Genomic DNA, 21,747 nt, shown 5'->3' on the forward strand with positions numbered 1-21,747 from the left:
GAAAGGGGGAGGTGGGGGCTCCTAGCCAATGGCTGCACCCAAGGACTGGAACGGGGGTGGAGAGAGGGAGTGTCTCCCAGCTACCTCGCCTCCCTGCTCGGTCCCCAAGACTGAGATCCCGGAAACTAATCATCTTTCTTCTATGCTACTGACTACAATGCAGCTTGGCGGGAGAGGGCTGATGTTCTGTCTTGGGGATCCCTTCGGGGATTGGTGAGGTCCACGTCGGTTTTATAGGTGACCGGGACGGGACCTGTCCTTTTGCTCCGGTCTTAATCCGGAGTTGGAGAAGGAGAAGGGGACTCTTTTCACCTGCTAGTTGCTGTCACTCAGCGAGCATTTATTAAATGCTTACTATATGCCAAGCGCTGAGCCAAGCTCTGGGGATACAAAGAAAAGAAAAAAACACGCGTGGAAGGGAAGAGAAATGGTTGGTGAGAAGTCTACCCGCTCCTATAGGCTCCTATAGGCTCAAGGTTTTGCTTCTGAACGTTTCCTGCCTCCGCCCACCCGGAGTTTCTTGCAGTCTTTCCCTTTCAGCCCTAAACTAAGAATAAAGCCTTGGGAATAACTTTGGAGAGCTGTTGTCGTGAATGGTGCCTTTGGTCACTTAGCTAAGTAGTGGTGGACTACAGGTGAGAAATGGGGCATCCATTTTCCCACACGGCCAATGTCACAATCCGTTTTGCTAGGCTTTACTAATTTGTGGCAATAAAGGGTTCTGTGGGGGGAAAGAGGAGTAATTGTGAAGTGCCAATGAAGGGGCGATGGGATAAAGAACATCAATAAAATATTCGTTTAAAGTTACTGAGATTTCGCTTGAGGAAGTACACTGGGAAAGAAAGCTCTCTTCCCAGAATAGGGACTCGTCAACATTTTCAACTTTAGCCAGAAAAGCTCTAAGTTTATCCGACTAGGCTAATTATGGACAGCCCCACGGGGGGGGGGGGGGGGGCCACAAGGTGATTCTCCATTTTCATTTCACATTAACCCACAGCTCTCCACCTGGATTCTCAAGTTAATTATAAAATTCTGGAATTGTTCTTACACTTGTAAGATCTTAAAGATCTCCTGGGTGTGTGCAGGGTGGAAGGATCATAGGATTAAATAACTTGGAACCAGAGACAGATTTATTTAGGGGTTTTTTCCTCCTATCTTCTCATTTTACAAGGGAAGAAAACGAGACCCTAAAACCTCTCTTATGAAAGGGCATAGAATCGTAGAATCTCACAATTGAAAAGAACTTCAGAGGCTGTCTAGTTTAACTGGTTCCATTGGAATGTGAGCTTCTTGACACCAGCTACTGTTTTTTCCTTCTTCTGTATGCTCTTGGAGCTTAGCACACAACTGTGGCAATAAGCACTTAATAAATACTCATTGACTAACTGACAGATTGGTAGATGATCAAACATCTGCCCTACAAAATATAGTCTCTAGTCCCCAACTTCTGTGAAGTGGAAGCTACCTGGAAGAAAGATGTCAACATATCTTTCCCAGGGATCACGGGATCTTGGATTCAGCTTGGAAAGAAACTTCCTTGTCATTTTACAGGTGGGGAAACTGAGCCCCAGAGAGGTTAAGTGACTTGCCTAAAATCACACAGGTAGTAAAATCAAAATACTTCTGTCCTTTTTTTCCAAAGATCTGCCTAGTCTAATAAAGATATTGACCCCTCCCCCCCCACACACCACCCCAGTAGGAAGAGATGTGACCAACCATTTTTTTTTTCTACCAGGAGAAATTAGCTGGCAGGATTCTTTGTTGTTCAGTTGTGTCCAACTCTTTTTGACCCCATTTGGGGGTTTCTTGGCAAAGATACTGGAGTGATTTGCCATATCCTTTTCCAGCTCATTTGACAGATAAGGAAACTAAGGCAAACAGGGTTAAGTGACTTTCCCAGGGTCACACAGCTAGTAAGTGTCTGAAGTCAGATTTGAACTCAGGAAGATGAGTCTTCCTGATTTCAGGCCCAGCACTCTATCCACTAAGCCACCTTCCATACAAGACACCCTCAGTTCTGGTGGCAGAAATGCTTTGATACCTTGAGAACAATGCTGGACAGGCCTAGGGAACTCAGCTCAAGAATGCAGCATTGTAAATACAAGTATTAGTATCCAGGAGCAAAGATCCTGTCACTCTTCCCTAGGAATTCTGTAAGTTGTTGTTTGTCCTTCATTTTTCAAAAGGACTATGACATCAGGGAGGTGATGCTGTGACATACAAGTGAATTGGATTTAAGTGAGGGAGGTCTGTGCAGTTACCACCTTCACTTTCTCCTCCAGAGCCATCTAGGTCCAGTGGCAAAACAGATAGATCAGGACAACTGGAGATGGCCCTCAATGCAGTAGGAAAACTTGTCCATTTATGCTAAGGTCTTTCCTAGGTCTGTTTGACTGAGGCAGAGTCCATTCAATGATTAAGGCTAAGTAACAAATGAGGCAGAGAATGGCTGGCTTCTTTGCCTAGTCAAAAAAAAAAAAATCAATCCAAGCGAGGAAGACCCTCAGGGTTTCTGGCCAAAACAGAAACTATGGCCATTACATCCACTTTGAAACAATCAGGGTCCAAACAATGACCCTTACCTTCGGGTGCTCTGCTCAAAGGAATCTAAGTTTTGATCATGGTTTTTTTTTTTTTTTTCCCCCTTAAGGACCATGCCTTAAACACAAATCACCCTGGTTTTCTCGGATTGGTCAACAATAGGTCCCAGGCCAAGCCCTACTTGGTTCAATAAGAAGAAGCCTTCCCGTACCTCCTGAGGTACTTTGCCATAAGCTGGAAATAACATTAATATCCAGTTTTCTGAAAAGAAAAAGAAACAGGAGTTTAATACTGCCAATTCACAAATATACATAGATATTGATGAACAAAGTTCCCTTCTAGGATTCTGTAGTGTCTGCAGCAGGGGTTCTTAACCTTTTTTGTGCTATAGATCTTTTCTCAGAACAACAGTTTGTCGCCTACATTTATAATGATGTAATTTTTTTCCTTTCCAAGTTCACAGACTCCCTCCCCCTTAAATCTATCCATGGATGCCTTGAGGAGAGGGTGTGTGTACCCTAAGTCAAGAATCCCTTGTCTATAAGCATTTCTTCTTCACCGGTTGCTAAATTGTAAGTACATATTCAAAAGGACATCTAGATTGCAAAGTGGATAGAACACTGGGCTTGGAATCAGAAAGAACCAAGTTCAAATCTGATCTCAGACACTTACTAGCTTTGTCACCCTGGGCAAGTCACTGAATTTTGTTTGCTTCAGTTTCCTCATTTGTAAAATGAGCTGGAGAAGGAAATGGCAAACCACTCCAGTATCTCTACTAAAGAAAACCCCAACATGAGGTCAAAAAGAGTTGCCTATGACTGAGCAATAACAAAATTACAAAGGGGGGGGGTATAAACATTAGGCAACATGACTGATGTTTGCCTTTAGGGTATAGTGGAAAAAGCACTGATCCCGGGGTCAGGGGACCTGAGTTTGAAGCCTGTCTCTGGCCCTTACTGTCTTCTGGGCTTCACTTTCTTCTTCTGTAAAATGTAACTAGGTGGCCTCTGAGTTCACTCAAGCTCTAGAACTATGATCTTATTTTCTGTATCCACCCTTTATGCCAGTTCAGCACCCTCTTTAAGGTCAACATGAGGGTGCTTCCTGGTAGGCAGCATGGGTCTTAAGGTACCTCATTTAAACACATCAAGGACCTGGTCTCCCTTTTTGCTGTCTAGGGGAGAGAGGGAGAATTCTATCATCTTGTTTCTTTTCTCTTTCTGTCTACTTGCAGAAAGTCTGGTAGCTTTTTCTGTTCTTTCCTATCTAGTGCAATGGATCACTCAGAGCCTGACGGTTCAAACAAGCAATCTTTTTGCTAAAGTGAGATTACTTCTGCTTTCAGACAGCAGTTCAAAAAGTATTTTGAGAAGAAAAAATCTACCATCAAGAAGTTTTAAACAATCAACAAGGGGATTCCCTGAGGTTTCATGAGTTTGCTGGCAAAGTTAGCTGGCAAAACTGCTTTTCATAGTCTTCTTGGGAGATAAGCCTACAGCTGTCAATCTGTCTGGAAATAAAATTCACCCTTACTCACCCCTCCCCAATTCCAATGGTATCCTGGTCCATAACAGGAGGTGGGTAAAATTGTAAGTTTAGCTTCTGTTTGTTGGACTGAGTTGTTACTGCCACACCAGGGCTGGCCCCAACAAAGCTGAGAAGCAGATACATTCTGTCTTTCAATCTTTCCCCATCTAGTACTTAAATTACAGTGCACAGACTTAAACCCAGGTCCTCTGACACTAAAGTTAAAATTCTTTTGATTGATTTTTAATGCTATTTCCCCCCAATTACATGTGTGAGGAATGACTTGCAGTGAAGTTTCCTCATTCTTAACATCCTATATATGTTCTTATTACTTCCTTATATGTTGTAACTAAGTTAAATATTGCTTCCATATATATGTCACTGTGTATTTCAAGATAATGTAAGAGCTATTGAGTATTAATACAATTGATTGGATTAACTATTGAGACCAAATTAGAAGTGTTTTTTTACTTTGGGGAAAGGAATGGTAGTTGAGATGTAGCAAAGTTTCTATAGAACTGCAAGAATTGCTGAAACAAGACTACTGATAAAACAATATCAAACAGTAGCCTTGAGAAGAAGTTTGAGTTCCCAAGAACTCCTAGATTATCCTAAAAATGAAGTAATGTTGGCAGTAGCAGATGGATTTGACTAATCAGAAAGTAGACAGTGGCCTTGGGACACACTCTCTCTCTTTCCTGAGATGGTAAGCAATCTGATATGTTATACACGTGCAATCATGTAAAATATTTCCATATTAGTTATTTTGAACAAAAAAGAAAGGAATGAAGGAAGGAGGGAGGGAAGGAAGGAAAGAAGGGAAAAATAGTATGCAAAGCTAATATTCTTTTTTTTTTATATAAAGCAATTGGGGTTAAGTAACTTGCTCAAGGTTACACAGCCAGTTATTATTTCTGGGTGTGGTGCTGAGTATCTGAGCCCGGATTTGATCCAGGTCATCCCAACACTGGAGCCGGTGCTCTTACTCGCTGAGCCACCTGGCCGCCCCTAAGCAATTGGGGTTAAGTAACTTGCTCAAGGTTACACGGCCAGGTGTTTCTGGGTGGGTGCTAAGTGTCTGAGCCCGGGATTCGATCTCCAGGTGTTCTCAACACTGGAGCCGGTGCTCTTACTCGCTGTGCTACCTGGCCGCCCCGAAAGCTAATATTCTTAATACTACAACACACTGTCTCAGGTGAGGTGGGCAGGTTGGAGAAGTAAAGGCCCTTTCTTGTGCCCCAACCAATAACTCTGAGGTGTTAGGGCAGAAGTTAGGTCTTGGAATAGCAAGAAAGAGTCCCTGATCTGGTCCCAGAGAAAGAGGGAAGTATATATAAGTGTCAGAATCTCTAGCCCTCAGTCCTGGCCCTCTATAGTGAACCTTCTTCTACCAACATGAAAAGAAGCTTCAAAGAGTGATGACAGGTGAAATAGTCTATCTACTAGGACCTTCCCTAATCTGACCTTAGAGGTCAAGAACTGTGCCATTGCAAAAGAAGCCCATTCCACGTGGGCTCTTCCCTTTTGTTCCTTTCTAAGAACACTGGCCAGGGTCAGAGAGTAGCAAAATAGTGAGAAGAAAGTTGCAGTTTTAGTTCAGGTTCAAGATCCAGGCCTTTTCTGCTTTGCTTTCTGGCTTTGGAAATGGCTGGAAAAAACCAGCTGGACCTTTGGAAGAGGGTTCACCAAGATCCTAAAGCAGAAGGGAAGAAAGAAATACCTGTAGATGTTTATGCAATGGACAGGCTTTCCTGGGCTCACCACCAGAGTTAGGTGAACTCTCAGGTCCAAGGGCCAGAGGAGGGGAGAAGCAGATGCTGTTAGAGACAAACAAATAAAAGAAAGAACCTTTCTTTTTGTCCTTTGTCACATCCCAAGGCTCTGTGACCTCCTGTTTTCTCTGCTGATTGTCTTCTCTATCAGCATCCTATCTTCCCTCTGGGTTAGAAGTCTCTAAGCTGTTTTTTCCTGAAGAGGGGCTACATCTTATTTTTCCAAGCAGTGGGACTGTGTTCCTCAACTCTCATTACCCCCTTTCCCCACTCCTACCCCCACCTTAGAGGAGTTATTTCACTTAGCTTTGGGGTTTTGTCCTGTAATGGACACGGAGACATAACGGGACAGCTAAGCCAATTATAATTTGATAGGAGTGTTTATTAACCCTCCGGGACTGCCTTTCAGACCGAAAGACAGTATCGAGCTTTCTGTTAGACATAATTTTATAGACAATGTGATTGCTGGCAACAGAATATGTTTCTAAGGGGTTAGCATTGTTTCCATTGAAGTGGAGCTTTCTCAGTATTATTCTAGTATTATTCTTATTGAAACAAAGCCTTAGTATTATTTCTACTGAAGCGAAACAGACCTGAATCTGTGGGAATCTGTGGCATGTTTATAGCAACACAGGTGAAACATTTCTTTTACTATTGGAGCCTATTAGGTGGTTTCCAAGGAACCCAGTAGGGGTCCCCTCTAACAGGTTTAAGGGGGCTCTAGTGTATAATTTCTGGTAGGCACTTCACTCCCCCCTTTTTACTGGTTCATAGTTGTATCTCTGACTCATCTGAGTCCAGGGTAACCTATATAGGGACATAGGCAGTGGGAAGGACAAACAGCTTAACAGCTTGAATCCTTTGTCTAACATAGGTAGTTAGGCAGTAATAGTTCTATAAGGGAAGTTACAAGTGATGTGAGCCAGGGGGACCAGTTAAAAAAAGATTGGTACCAAGACATAGATTGTTGACGATGAGCCTCTCTGTCAGCCAAACATTGACATACAGTAGCCAGAGATTCCCGAAGCACCCTAGAGTGGTTGACATAAAAATAGCAGGTTTCTCCAAGGGCCATACAAAGGCCACCTTGCTTGAGAAACAGGAGGTCTGAACCTCAGCAGTTTTGGAGAATCACTTCAGCCAGGGAATCTAGGGTGGTCTCCAAGTAGGAGATTTGGCTCTCCAAGTCTCCTATATCTGTGTAGACTTGGGAGGTGAGGGCTTCAAAATGACTATTTTCTTGTACTAGGGCCGTGGTTCCCACTGCTGCTGAACCTGCTATGCCTAGATCAACTAAGATAGGGACTAAAATGGGGACTGTTCTTTTATAGCAGGCTTGTAGCCCAAAATGTTCACGAGCCCCTTCTCCTGAATAAATGTATATCTGTGGAAGGACATGAACTGAGATGCAGAATTTGGGGGAGTTACCAGCAAGGAGGCATTCTTGTACACAAGCAGTTAAACTTAAGGTACAGGCAAACTAAGCAATTTTAGGGGCTAAGAAAACATTTGGTGAAAATTCCTGTTTGGGAAAAACCTCAACCACCGAAGCACAAAGGTTTTTATAAGGTGACTGCTGGAGGGCGTAGCCCCCAGATTTAATATATCAGGCTTGTCCCTGTACATCCCCTAATGTAAGCTTGGGGAAGCTAAGGTTACAGCAGGCAGGGAGATCGGTGCCAGTGATGTAGGCTTCCAATACTGAATTTCATGATCAGTCAAACCATTTGACGAACTTAAACATAGCCCAGCAAAATAAGGGGGGGCAGGGTTCAAGCAAAACCAGAAGTCAGAAGTTAGGCTGGGGTCCGAGGAATTTAGGAAAGAGGAAACAGTATCAAGAACATGAAAAGTATAAGAGTGGGCATGTAGCCTGGGGTTTGCCAAAGTAATTCCTGAACCTGCAGGGGTTATGGTAGAGTGTGGGTTAAGGGGCCCATGTGGAGTTTGATCAGCGTCTGGAGGTGGGTTGAGGACTGGGTTGGGACTGGTGGGAGTAAGATCCCTTGGCACCGGAGTGCACTGAATAGTGAACAAGGCTCCAGGGTCCCTTCCTACAACATAAAATCTAATTCCCCAGGTCCTCCCCCTTTTCCAAATTTGTTTAGTCCAATTTAAAATCCTGATGACAACTGGGTTACATGACTTAAGGGTATTACAATGAAATGAAATGTGGTGGTCATGGTTGCCACCGGAGACCCACTCAGCAATGGTGACACAATCCCAATTGACAGAGTGATATTTCCCGGTCCCCCCACAATCGGGAGACCCATCCTCAGGGCAGACATATGACTGGGTTGACCAAAGGCTGCTTTTCTGCTCCACAAGCAGCACCTTCGGTCCCCGCAAAATACATGCCTGTGTAGGGAAACAACATAAATCTGGGGCTAAGCAGGGTACAGAGATCAAAGAAAAGGGTGGGCTGGCCACATTTTTGAAATTAGAGTCCCAACAATTGTCCTAGTAAGAGTCCAAGAATACAAAGTGGGCGTGTAGGGGTTAGGACCAACTAACGGCAAGAGCGATAGAAGCAGGAACATCACAACAGTCTCTTGATTTTCAGTTGTAAGTCACTGGTGGGTTCTGCCACTCACAGGTCTGGAGAGCTGGGAGAAGTCGTCACTTTGATGTGGTGAATCCAGGTTTTCCTTCCGGTCACTTTAACAGCAGATCGGGTAGTCAGTATAACCTGGTATGGGCCAGTCCAACGGGCCTCAAGTGAGGAGTCTCGGGGTAGTTTGCGGGTGGGCACTCAATCTCCAATATTCACTGAGTGTGCAGGATCTTGGGGTGGTGAATGAGGAGTGGCCTGGTACACTGCCCGAACCTGGACGCCTCAAGGAGCCTGGAGGGACTTGAGAAGTAAATAATTAACAATCATACATAATAGCATTCAACACCCAAAACACAGTAGGAGGTGGGGTGCTGAACAGAATTTCAAAAAGAGAAGTGAATTTTACACATATGTATTTTTTTTTTTTGATTAACAAGCTTACTTTGAGGTCATTTAAAACTTCATGAGTAATTGTAGATGAAAAAAAAATATTTGATTTTCCTTTCTCAGGCTGAATGACCTTGCCTGGAAATAATTTCTAGAGAATTTAACAGTTTTACAACATAAGGAAAATTTATATGAATTGTAAGCAGGAGAGACTGCTCTGAATGGGCAAAACTAGTCAAACAAACTTTCATACGATAATCAATAAACAATTTTAGGCTTTAACATTAAACATTAGCCCAAAATAGCTTAGTTAACAGTTTTACAAGTTTTTCTGAATAGCAAATATACATATTTAAAGTAACACTACTGGTCTTACACAACTTTGTCCTCACTCAGGTTTTACAATATATGGTGTAGAAATACAACAATAATATAAACTGCAAGATGACATTACATTAATTGCCTTTTCAAATTACATGTAAGAATGATTGATCTTACCAAGTGGAGAGGCTAGTTGACTTCTGACCTTATTTTCTCCTCTCTTTTTCTCATCTCCCCACTTTATAGATGAATTGAGACTCAGGGTTAAATGATTTATTCTAGGTCACACAACCAGTCAGTGCAAGGTTCAGAACACACTTTCTCACTGACAAGTTTTTTTTTTTAAGCTTCCAAGCATATTGCTTTATTAAGCAATGCACACCAATTACATAACAAATCTTTTCCAGGCCTTCCGCAATTTTGCTCCCCAGATACAGGGGGAGACACACTTTGATGCATGAAGAACCATCAAATAAGACCAATTAATTAAAAGAAAAAATTAACCAGGCTGGGGCGGCTAGGTGGCACAGTGAATAGAGCAGGAGCCCTGCCTGGAGTCAGGACGACCTGAATTCAAATCCGGCATCAGACACTTAACACAAAAACTGGCCATGTGACCTTGGGCAAGTCACTCAACCCCAGTTGCCTCTCCAAAACAACAACAACAACAAATAATTTAACCAGGCTACAAAATTAGGCAATATGATTTCTAATTGGAGGAAAGATTTGGAGCTTTCCAAGTTAGGAAAGGGAAAGTGAACAAATGCAATAGCCTGAAATCAGAAAATTTGGTGTTCCGTTCCCTTCAAGTGTCTGTATTCAATCAAAGAAACATGGAAACAGTAACTGATTAATCAGTAAAGGGCCAGTTAAGAACAAACTAATCTAATCCTCTCAATTCCCTCAGTTACTTGAGATGTATAATTGTCAGTAAAGTCCTTGGATCTTTGGATCGGATAGGGTTTCTGGTCCGTATAATCTAGGTCCTTAGCAACCTTCTTTAATTCCTTGGCACTGGAACAAGCAAAGTGATTATTTGCAGCAAGGGAGAGATCTCTTAGATAGTACTGAAGTTGGGGCTTCATGGTACAGAGTGAACTCTATATTTCAGGGGGAAACCCTCCATTTTCCAAACTCATCACACTCAAAGCACATTATCAGCTTATACTCTATCAAATAAACCTCTATGAATGCTTAGCTGTAGCAGACCTTGGTTATGGGGTGGTTGATTTGCCTGGAGCATTGAGGAGAGGGTTTGGGAAACTTGAAGTAGAAACTTCAGGCTCTGCTTACTTAGAGAGGTGGACTTCAGGGTACCTGGGGATCTAAAACTTGCTGATGGGAGCTAGATCAAGTACCCTTTTACTAAACTATTTAGGCTGAATAGCTCAGATGTAACACACACTTTAGTAGCTCAGATGTATCCCAGGCTTAGTATATGGGATAATGATTAACTTGTATTTGTACCTTTGTTTTACAAGCTTCTTTTCCCTTGTCTAACTGTTCCCATGTCATTCAGAGGAAGAAAAAAATACTCTATTCCAGGGATTTAACCTTTCAGGTAGGCAGATGACAAGCCCATGTAGCTCTGATGTAGCTACTGTACCTTCCCCCCTTTTTCTTTTTGGAGGAAGTTTACTCAAATTAACTTCACTGCAGCCCTAGCTCAGTTATAGCCAGGACAACAGGGAGAAAAAAATCTTAATGGTTCAAACCTCTTACTGCCTCCTCAGCTCCATCAGAGCTGGATGACAGGGGAGGGCTCCATAGCCCTAGCTAAGAAGAACTGGGACCACAGGGAAGAGAATCTTAGTGGAATTCTCTTTTTGACCTTTTGCTCAAATAAACTTTTCTTAGGTGTTCATTCCTTTAAAATTTCAGATCTACTTCAAGACTTTAAAAGAAACTTTCTCATACAACATATATAATACAACTGTTTACCAGTAACAATCATGGTCTTAATTTTGAACTTTGAAATAAAAACAATTTTGAATAACCAAACTGGTGACCTTAAACTTCAGTTTTTGTAGTTACACAGAACTAAATTTTTTCTTGGTGCCAAATAGTAATCAGAATGAATTCAATTACCTGGATCTATATTCCCAATGATGTTGCACAGTTCTCTTTCTGTGACCCAGGAAAGGGTTAAGTGTTAGTTCTATTTCAAAGTACAGCTTGAAAACCTACTTCTCTTTGATCATTGAAGTGACCCCTTTTCCCTTAGACAGATTTTTGGGGAGAAATTTCCCATTCTCTTTCTGTCCATTTGTCTTTCTACTTCGAGAACTTTGGCTGGAGTTCAAGGAGTAGAAGGAGAAGTGGTTTTCTGCCAGCAGCCTTTCTTTAAGAGATTATCAATCTTTTTAGCTCAGATACAGCATTCTTTTGGCTGCTTGGGTGCATTTGGCTTACAGAGTGTCAGATTTAAAAATTTCTTTACACAGACAGACAGAATATACCAAAAAAAAAAAAAAACCTGCAGCAGGGCAAAAGGGAGATTATCTCTTTCCTACCTGCCGGTATCTCAGAGACAGGATTTACACCAAACAACACAACACACAGACAGTGACATCTAGCAACAATCCACAAACAAATAGTTTAAGATACAGCAACACTTTAATAGCAAACACAAAATTCAGAAGAGAGGGAAAAGAAAGAAAACAAAAAAACAAAACAGAAACCGAGCACTCTGTCAGAGGATTGTAGGGGCCTTACCACCATGTTGAGCTAGGCTCCTACCTTTGCCTGGGGCCGAGTGAAAGAGTTCTCGGTGATCACCCCCTAGGCATTTTCTTTTTTTTTTTCTTTTTGAATACAATTTTATTTTATTTTTTTTTACACACACACACACACATATATATATATGTATATATATATATATCTTTGAATATTTGATTTTAAAACTTTCAATTCCAGATTCATTCCCTTCCCCCCCTGCCACCCACCCCCACTAGGGAGACAAGCAGTTCAGTATAGGTTGTACATGTGCGGCTAATGCAAAACAATAACATAGTAGATGTATTGTAAAAGACTGACTATATTTCCCTCCCTCCTATCCCACCTCCCACTTGTTCTATTCTCTACTTTGATCCTGTCCCTTTTCACAAGTGGGTGCTTCCAACTTCCCTCCCCCCCAGCTTGCCCTCCCTTCCATCATCCCCCCTCACATCCCCTTCCCCCCTATTCTCCTGGAGGGTGAGATCCCCTATTTAGTGTGTATTTCACTCCCTCCTCAAGCCAGATTCAATAGGAAAAAGGTTGACCCACTCCCTTTTGCCTTCCTATTCTTCCCCTCCATTGTAACCATTTTCCCTTGCCTCTTCTGTATGAGATAGTTTGCCCCACTCTGTCTCTCCCCATCTCCTCTCATTATATTCCTCTCACCTCTTAATTTCACCTTTTAAGTATCATCCCTTCCTGTTAAATTGGGCCTGTGCCCTCTATCTATGTATACCTGTAAACATATATACACACATTCACATATGTATTCATATGCCCGCATACCCTCATATAAAGACATATATATATATATACACCCACCCACACATACACACACACACGTGTATATATATATATATATATATATATATATATATTTCTAATCCCTTCAACTACTGAGAAAAGTTTCATGAGTTACAATTATTGTTTTTCCATGTAGGAATGTTAATAGTTTAACTTTGGCCAGGTGGCCCAGCGAGCAATAGCACCGGCCCCAGTGCCGGGACGACCCAGATCAAATCCGGGCCCAGACACCCAGCACCACACCCAGAAACAACAACCGGCCGTGCAACCCCAAGCAAGCCACTCAACCCCGATTGCTTTAAAAAAAAAATAGTTCAACTTTGATAAGTTCCTTATGATTTCTTTTCCCTGTTTACCTTCTCATGCTTCTCTTGCTTCTTGTATCTGAATGTCAAATTTTCTATTCAACTCTGATTTTTTCAGCAAGAATGCTTGAAAGTCCTGTATTCCACTGAATGACCATATTTTCCCCTGAAACATGATACTCAGTTTTGCTGGGTAGGTGACTCTTGGTTTTAATCCCAGCTCCCTTGACCTCTAGAATATCACATTCCAGGCCCTTCGATCCCTCAGTGTAGAAGCTGCCAGATCCTGGGTTATCCTGATTGTGTTTCCACAATATTCAAATTGTTTCTTCCTGGCTGCTTGTAATATTCTCTCCTTAATCTGGGAATTCCAGAACCTGGATATAATATTCCTAGGAGTTTTCTTTTTGGGATCTTTTTCAGGAGGTGATCGGTGGATTCTTTCAACCTCTATTTTTCCCTCTGGTTCTAAAACATCAGGGCAGTTTTCTTTGAGAACTTCCTGGAGGATGCTTTCTAGGCTCTTACTTTGGTCATGGCTCTCAGGCAGTCCAATAATTTTTAAATTCTCTCTCCTGGATGTATTTTCCAGGTCAGTGGTTTTTCCCATGAGATATTTCACATTGCCTTCTATTCTTTCATTTGTTTGGATCTGTTTAACAGCATCTTGATTTCTCATAAAGTCATTAGCTTCCATTTGCTCCAATCTAATTCTGAAGCAATGATTCTCCTCATTGAGCTTTTGAGATTCTTTTTCCATCTGGCAAATTCGACTTTTTAAGGCATTCTTCTCCTCATTGCCTTTTTGAGCCTCCTTTGCCATTTGAGTCAGTCTGTTTTTTAAGGTATTATTTTCTTCAGTCAGGCTGTTGACTCTCATTTCATAATTTTCTTGCACTGTTCTCATTTCTCTTCCCAATTTTTCCTCCACTTCTCTTATCTGCTTCTTAAGGTCCTGTATGGCCTGTAACCACCTTATATTTTCCTTTGAAGCTTTTGGTGCAGGAGTTCTGACTTCACTGATTTCCTCCTGTTCCATGCCTTTCTCCTTCTTATCCCCAAAATAGGAGTGTAATGTTGGGATCTTCTGTCTGCTTTGTTTCCTTTGCCTGCTCATTTTGCCACTCAATGATTTGACTTTTGGGCTTTTTGCCACAGTAGGACTCTGCCACCAGACGGGAGTTTTCGTCCCAAATGCTGGGGTTTTCTCAGCTGCCAGAGGTATTAGATGGGTGCCCTCTCTGAGGTCTCCACACTCTCTGGCAAGCTGGACACACACCCCAGGACCTCCACCCTAGACTGCAATCCAGATCCAAGCAGGTTAAAGCAAGAGCTATTACCCCTCAGACTGGTGCTTGGTCCCCCTACACTCTGCAGGCCAGGAGCTGAAGCCGCCACGTGGTGCTGGCAGGCTGTGCTGGCGTCTCAGCGGTTTCTCGCCCCGGGGGTAAAAGCCAGGCACTCCCACTTACTGGTCCCAAAGTCCAGACTGCACTGGCCTCTCACCTTGTCCTTCGCATCTATGTGTTGATAAATCTGGAAACGGCCACAGCTGCTGCTGATCTGGAGTCCCTCTGGCAGGCGGTGTGGTGCTGGGCTTAGCTCCAGGAGCTCTGCGCTGGCCGATTCCTGCCGGCCTGCCGGGCTGTTCTCAGCAGGAGGTTAGCTTCTATGTGTCATTTTGTGGGTTCTGCAGCTCCAAAGTTTGTTTAGAGTCCCCTTTTTACATGGATTGGGGAGGGTGGAAGCCGGAGCCGCAGGAGGGTCGTGCTTCTACTCCGCCATCTTGGCTCCGCCCCCCCCCCCCCAGGCACTTTCACAGACTGAGTACTCACCGAACAGAACAGAATACTCTTGGATTGAATTGAAAGAACTTGGATAGGACTCAGGTTCCGGTCAGCTCAGGGAAGCAGTGCAAGCCCGGCTGAGGAATTTCACTCGGTGGCCTCCCCTAGGTCAGACTGCTCTCCTGGCCCTCCAGGGAGCCTGGTCCAGCTGTCAAAACAAAGCCAAAGGCTATCTCGCTGGGGCCTCCATCTGTAATGAACATGGAGACATAACGGGACAGCTAAGCCAATTATAATTTGATAGGAGTATTTATTAACCCTCCGGGACTGCCTCTCAGACTGAAAGACAGTATTGAGCTTTCTGTTAGACATAATTTTATAGACAATGTGATTGATGGCAACAGAATATGTTTCTAAGGGGTTAACATTGTTTCCATTGAAGCAGAACTTTCTCAGTATTATTCTAGTATTATTCTTATTGAAACAAAGTCTTAGTATTATTTCTACTGAAGCGAAACAGACCTGAATCTGTGGGAATCTGTGGCATGTTTATAGCAACACAGGTGAAACATTTCTTTACTATTGGAGCCTATTAGGTGGTTTCCAAGGAACCCAGTAGGGGTCCCCTCTAACACGTTTAAGGAGTCTCTAGTGTATAATTTCTGGTGGGCACTTCAGTCCTAAGGCTATCTTGTTTTGACTGAGGTGTAGGTGAGTGGAAAAACTTACCAAACCCACACTGTATCTAGTTGATGGCAGACCATGTTTCACATCCTATTGAACCATACACCAGGACACTGAGCCTACCCTGAATCTACCTCCTCATCCCAGCTCCAACCCCACTACCACTCCAATGCCTCAATTACCACCCCTTGCTTTGGGAACATTTTTTTCAACATAATACCATCAATGCTATGGAAAGAGTTTGACAGCCTGCTTCCCTATAGCTTCATTCACAATCCCTGTGACTAGCTATATCACATCTCCTTTTCCTGACCACCATTCCCCTATGTTACAAGACCATAGGTAAAGTTGGAAGGAATTTTAGAGGTCTTACAGATATCTTGCAGATGAGAAAACTTGCTGAATTAGAAATAATATTTCTAAGTAATAGTGAGTTCACTCAGTCCCTAAGTTGTCTGAACTCCCCATGAACCCCAACATATATTGAAAGTATGTTTATTCCCTCAAACTTGCTTGCTTGCGAACCTGCATGTGTTTTGGCTGTATTTTAGTTCCTGGAACTAGCCATTCCTGGGACATAAAGAAGGCTGTGATGAGAACTGGCTATTCTCTCAGCCTTGAAACTCAATTAACAACAACTCTGCGGTCCATGTGGAGTCTACACAAGGAAGTTAAGACACAACTAGATTGGAAATCGTGTCAATAAAGTTTGGCACAGAAAGTTTTAGCCTGCCTTCTGTGCTGGCTGCTTGCCTTCTTTGTTCTCACCCCATAAAAATCCTTACTTCCAACTGCCTCTTTGGGATCTCACCCATGGAGAGGACACTCTGCCTGGGACTCTCCTGATCTGGATCATGAGGCTGCAAGCTCCGGGATCCCCCAGCCACTGTTGGAAGTGTTGGTGCTCCCCTGGATCAGTGATGCTTTCTTTCTTTTGGCTTTTCTTTATTAGGGATAATATTTCCGTGTGTATGTTATTTTGTATAATTGCTTGGTATTTCTGCTACCGCTGCAACATCCCCTGCTTTTGCCCCTAAACAAATTACTTTTACTTTTAATGATTTGGGACTGTGTCATTTGTAGGTGCGAATCCGAACCCCATTAATAAAATCTCAAAACACTTGCCCAGGATCACATAGCTAATAAGTCTCAGAGACAGGGCTGGGACCCAGATCTCAGATCCATTCAACCTATTCACTAGGTCACACTGCTTCTTATTCATTACTTTCACATCTCTTATGTCCCCCTATTAAAATGTAAGCTTCTATGGGAATTATTACTTGTAGAGTTAGGAGGACTATGGGTGTGAAACATTGTATATACTGTTAGACAGTTGATGTGTTGGTCAGTTTTCTTTTTTAACTTTTAGCAAAGGCATTTATTTACTTCAGTGTCACAGCAAGAATAGTAGTTACAAACCATCCCCTTGTGAACCAGGAGTTTTCACTCCCACAAATGCAAATACAAAATGCAAAATCCACTGGAAGAGTGGGCTGAAACTCAAAGTACAATGGCAGTGAAGCATACCTGTAGAAGGGGCTCTGCATGGTAGAGACAACTCAAAGCTCCTAGTATTATGGAGTCTGGAAGTCACTTTTCTCTTCATAAAATCCTCACCCTGGGTTCTCAGGGTCTGCACCTCACTTAATAGGTGTGGTGCTGCTTGTAGCCACTTCCTCCTTTGACTATCTCTCTGTATCTACATCTGTCTAGAGTGGGTGTTTCAGCTACCTGGTGAATGCAATGTCACCCACTGTCCCAGTAGCTCCATCTTAAGGTTATAAGGCTGATGGGGAAGGGGAGGGCAAGGAGGAAAAAACCTCCTCTGTCCAGTCCAGGGTTAAAACTCCCTAACTGCAGGGCAGAGCCAAGATGGCGGAGTAGAAACAGGACTTTTGAGGGGCTCCTGCTTCTACCTCCTCCAATTCATGTAGAAAATGACTCTCAACGAATTTTGGAGCTACAGAACCCACAAAATGACAGAGAGAAGCTAACCTCCCACTGAAGACAGCCTGGCAGGCTGGCAGGAAGGAGCCAGCACAGTGCTCTGGGAGCCGAGCCCAGCCAAGCATGAGCTACAGGGCGGTCACAACCAGCTTCTGGCTTGAGGGACTTCAGATCACCAACAGCTGTGGTGGTTTCCAGAATTATCAACCCATAGATGCCAAAGACAAAGTGAGAGATCAGTGTAGACTTTGAGGGAACAGGGAGTTCCAAGTGTGGTCCAGCCTTTGCCCCCAGGGCAAGAACTGGCTGAGGCTTGTAATGTAATGCCAAGGAAAGGCAACTTCCCAGGTTCAAAATACCAGCATAGGTGCTCTCTATTTTATTTAGTGACAAACCAAGAACAGAGAAGATCAAAACATGACATCATTCCAAATACAGCATTTACTAAGTGTGATTAAATAATCTCCAAGTACTACCCCACCCCAGGATCTTCCAATCATTCAATCAATTACAAAGTCCCTGTTCTAAATACTACTCCATCCCTAGGCTATACCTTAATTAAGTCCACCACAAAACCCCTCTTCTCAAATGGAGATTAGTTTCCAAACATAGGTAAAGTACCTTCATTTGTCAATCACAGAGCACAATAAGGTCAAAAGTTCCCCACCCCTGGATCACAATTGAATCTACCCCAGAGTTACATCAAGTTTAAACACAGCACTTAATACCCAAATGGAGGTCTTTTCTTCATCTTGACACGAGGCAAGTTCTCAGCAATCTTAGTTCCTGGGGAGACAAGGCTTAGCAAGGCCATAAGATACATTGCCAGTCCCTTCATGAATTTGTCCTCTGTCTGTAGAACAGTCCTAGAACCCCTGAACACATTAGCAAAGCCCTCTCCCAGGATTTCTGTAAACATACAACAAGAAAATCCTTCTTCAGGGCTTCTGAACCAACAGAAAGGTTCCCAGACCCCTGCAACAACAGCACTGTCCTTCACCAGTGGACAGTATTCACTCTGTCTGCCGGACAGTCTCCAGACCCCTGCAACAACAGTACTGTCCCTCACCAGTGGACAGTATTCACTCTCTGTCTGCAGGACAGTCTCAGGGCTTCTTAACCAAATGCCAGGTTCCAGGACTTCTTCAACAAAAGGACTGTCTTTCACCAGTGGACAAATCTGGCAAAACAACATCAAAACAGACAGACAAAGTACCAGCAAAACAGCCATGTCTCCTCAGTCCTTGGCAGCTCAGGGGGCAGGTCTCAAAAGTCCAGGGCAATTCAAAGCGGCCACCAGCAATTCTCTTAGTCTCTCTCTCTCCACGAGGTGCTGCTTCCAAAAAAAAAATCTTCCGCCTCTCTCTAGTGTCTCTCCAAATCTACATCACCAGCTCCTCCCAATTCAGGACTTTCTTTTCACATCAACAAGCCCATCCCACAGGTGGGATTAACAAACTCTGGGTTTTAACACAATCAATTTGAAAACCAAGCCAATACAGGGGAATCTTTAATTGCCATTACTATCACAAGGCTCCACCCCTGCAACACCACATGGCTGCTTCAGAGCTCCTGGCCTGCAGATTGTAGGGGGACCAAGCAACCAGTCTGAGGGGTAATTGCTCTTGATTTAACTTGCTTGGATCTGGATCACTGTTTAGGGTGGAGGTCCTGGGGTTCATGACCAGCTTGCCAGAGCTTGTGGAGGCTTCAGAGAGGGCAGACAACCAATAGCTATGGCAGCTGAGAAAACCCTAGAAATTTGGGACAAAACTCCCCTTTCTGGTAGCAGAGTTCTATTGTGTCAAAAAGCTCAAAAGTCAAGTAATTGAGTGGCAACATGAGCAAGCAAAGGAAGCAAAGCAAGCTCAGCAATCTGACTTTACACTCCTATTTTGGGGACAAAAAGGATCAAAGCATGGAACAGGAGGAAGACAGTGAAGTCAGAACTTCTGCACCAAAAGCTTCCAAGAAAAATATGAGCTGGTTATAGGCCATAGAGGAGCTTAAGAAGGATTTTGAAAACCAAATAAAAGAAGCAGAGAAAAAATTGGGAAGATAAATGAGAATGATGCAAGAAAATTATGAAATGAGAGTCAACAACATGACTGAAGAAAATAACTCCTTAAAAATAGATTAACTCAAATGGCAAAAGAGGCTCAAAAAGCCAATGAGGAGAAGAATGCCTTAAAAAGTTGAATTTGCCATATGGAAAAAGAATCTCAAAAGCTCACTGAAGAGAATCATTACTTCAGAATTAGATTGGAACAAATGGAAGCTAGTGACTTTATGAGAAATCAAGACACTATTAAACAGATCCAAACAAATGAAAAAATAGAAGGCAATGTGAAATGTCTCATTGGAAAACCACTGACCTGGAAAATAGATCCAGGAGAGATCATTTTAAAATTATTGGACTACCTGAAAGCCATGATCAAAAAAAGAACCTAGAAATCATCCTTCAAGAAATTATCAAGGAAAATTGCCCTGATGTTTTAGAACCAGAGGGCAAAATAGAGGTTGAAAGAATCCACCCTTCATCTCTCAAAAAAGATCCCCAAAAGAAAACTCCTAGGAATATTACAGCCAGGTTCTGGAGTTCCCAGATCAAAGAGAAAATATTACAAGCAGTCAAGAAGAAACAATTTGAATATTATGGAAACACAATCAGGATAACACAGGATCTGGCAGCTTCTACACTGAGGGATTGAAGGGCTTGGAATATGATATTCTGGAGGTCAAAGGAGCTGGGATCAAAACCAAGAATCACCTACCCAGCAAAACTGAGTATCATGTTTGAGGGGAAAATATGGTCATTCAATGAAATAGAGGCATTTCAAGCATTCATGATGAAAAAATGGGAGTTGAATAGAAAATTTGACATTCAGATATGAGAAGCAAGAGAAGGTAAACAGGGAAAAGAAATCATAAGGAACTTATCAAAGTTGAACTATTTACATTCCTACATGGAAAAATGATAATTTTAATTTATGAAACTTTTCTCAGTATGAGAATAGTTGAAGGGAATAGAAATGTGTGTGTGTGTATATATATATATATATATATATATATACACACACATACATATATATGTCTATGTAGGAGGGTATATGGGCATATGAATACATATGTGAGTGTGCATATATATGTGTACAGGCATACATAGACAGAGGGAACAGGACCAATTTAGTAGGAGGGGATGATACTTAAAAGGTGAAATTGAGAGGTGAGAGAGGAATATAATGAGAGGAGATGGGGAGAGAATTATCTCATATAGAAGAGGCAAGGGAAAACTGTTACAATGGAGGGGAAGAACAGGAAGGCAAAAGGGAATGGGTCAACTTTACTCTCATTGAATTTGGCTTAGGGAGGGAATGACATACACACTAAATACGATATCTCACTCTACAGGATAGTAGGATGGAAGAGCATGAAAGGGGGGATGATGGAAGGGAGGGCAGGTTGGGGGGAGGGAAGTTGGAAGCACCCACTTTTGAAAAGGGACAGGATCAAAGTAAAGAATAGAAAAAGTGGGGGTGGGATCAGATGGAGGGAAATATAGTCAGCCTTTCAAAAATATATCCACTATGGAAATGTTTTGCATAGCTACACATGTACAACCTATATTGAATTGCTTATCTTCCCAGTAAGGGTGGGTGACAACAGAGGAAGGGAAAGAATCTGGAATTCAAAGTTTTAAAATCAAATGTTTAAAATATATATATATATATATATATATATATAATTATTATTATTATTATTTTACATGCAACTGGGAAATAAGATATTCAGGCCCTGGGGCATAGAGATCCACCATGACCTACTGGTAAGTCAGAGGGAGAATAGGGGAGGATATAGGAGAGAGCAGATTGGGGGAGGGGGTATTCAGTGGAATCTCTGTTTTGGGGTGGTGGGTAGGGGAAAATGGGGAGAAAATTTGTAACTCAAATTCTTGTGGAAATGAATGATGTAAACTAAAAGTAAACATAAAATTTAACTTAAAAACAAGCTCCCTAACTGCTCCAAGACTTAACTACCTTGAGTTCTTCAGGGCTTAGCTATTTAAAGCCCCAGAGGCATAGCTAATTTGTTTTCTTAGCAAACTGGCCATTCCCTTTTCTACTCAAGCAAAAAGGTATTAGCTCCTGATAGAGGGATCGAGGTATAGAATTATCTCTATAATGAATTTAATACCTCATTAATACTTCATGATTATATTCTGAGTCTTCTGTGACTATATGAACTGATATGAGGATGAGAATCCCTTCCCTTTTATTCTGGTTGTATGATTTCCTTTCATTCAATAACACAGGTATAGGAACAGAAAATAAGCACAGTGGGGATGACCCAGAGATAAGAACTGGCAAGGTATGTGAATGACAGAATGACAAAAGGATGAA

At 42.4% G+C, this 21,747-nt stretch overlaps 1 protein-coding gene and 1 long non-coding RNA gene across 3 annotated transcripts in view; both read left to right on the forward strand.

Annotated features, from left to right (window-relative positions):
* Window positions 1-21,747, forward strand: part of MRPL27 (mitochondrial ribosomal protein L27) — a 477,291-nt gene that overhangs the window by 384,510 nt on the left and 71,034 nt on the right. The gene's annotated exons all lie outside the window — the stretch shown is intronic.
* LOC138145899 (uncharacterized) lies at window positions 17-4,521 on the forward strand. Its single transcript, XR_011164337.1, has 3 exons — window positions 17-635; window positions 2,998-3,113; window positions 3,812-4,521. It is a non-coding gene; the product is annotated as an uncharacterized lncRNA (long non-coding RNA).

The sequence above is a fragment of the Petaurus breviceps genome, unplaced genomic scaffold (assembly GCF_028583685.1).
Source record: "Petaurus breviceps papuanus isolate PSGF00001 unplaced genomic scaffold, PetGlider_PUasm1.0 90750, whole genome shotgun sequence".
Lineage (NCBI taxonomy): Eukaryota > Metazoa > Chordata > Mammalia > Diprotodontia > Petauridae > Petaurus > Petaurus breviceps.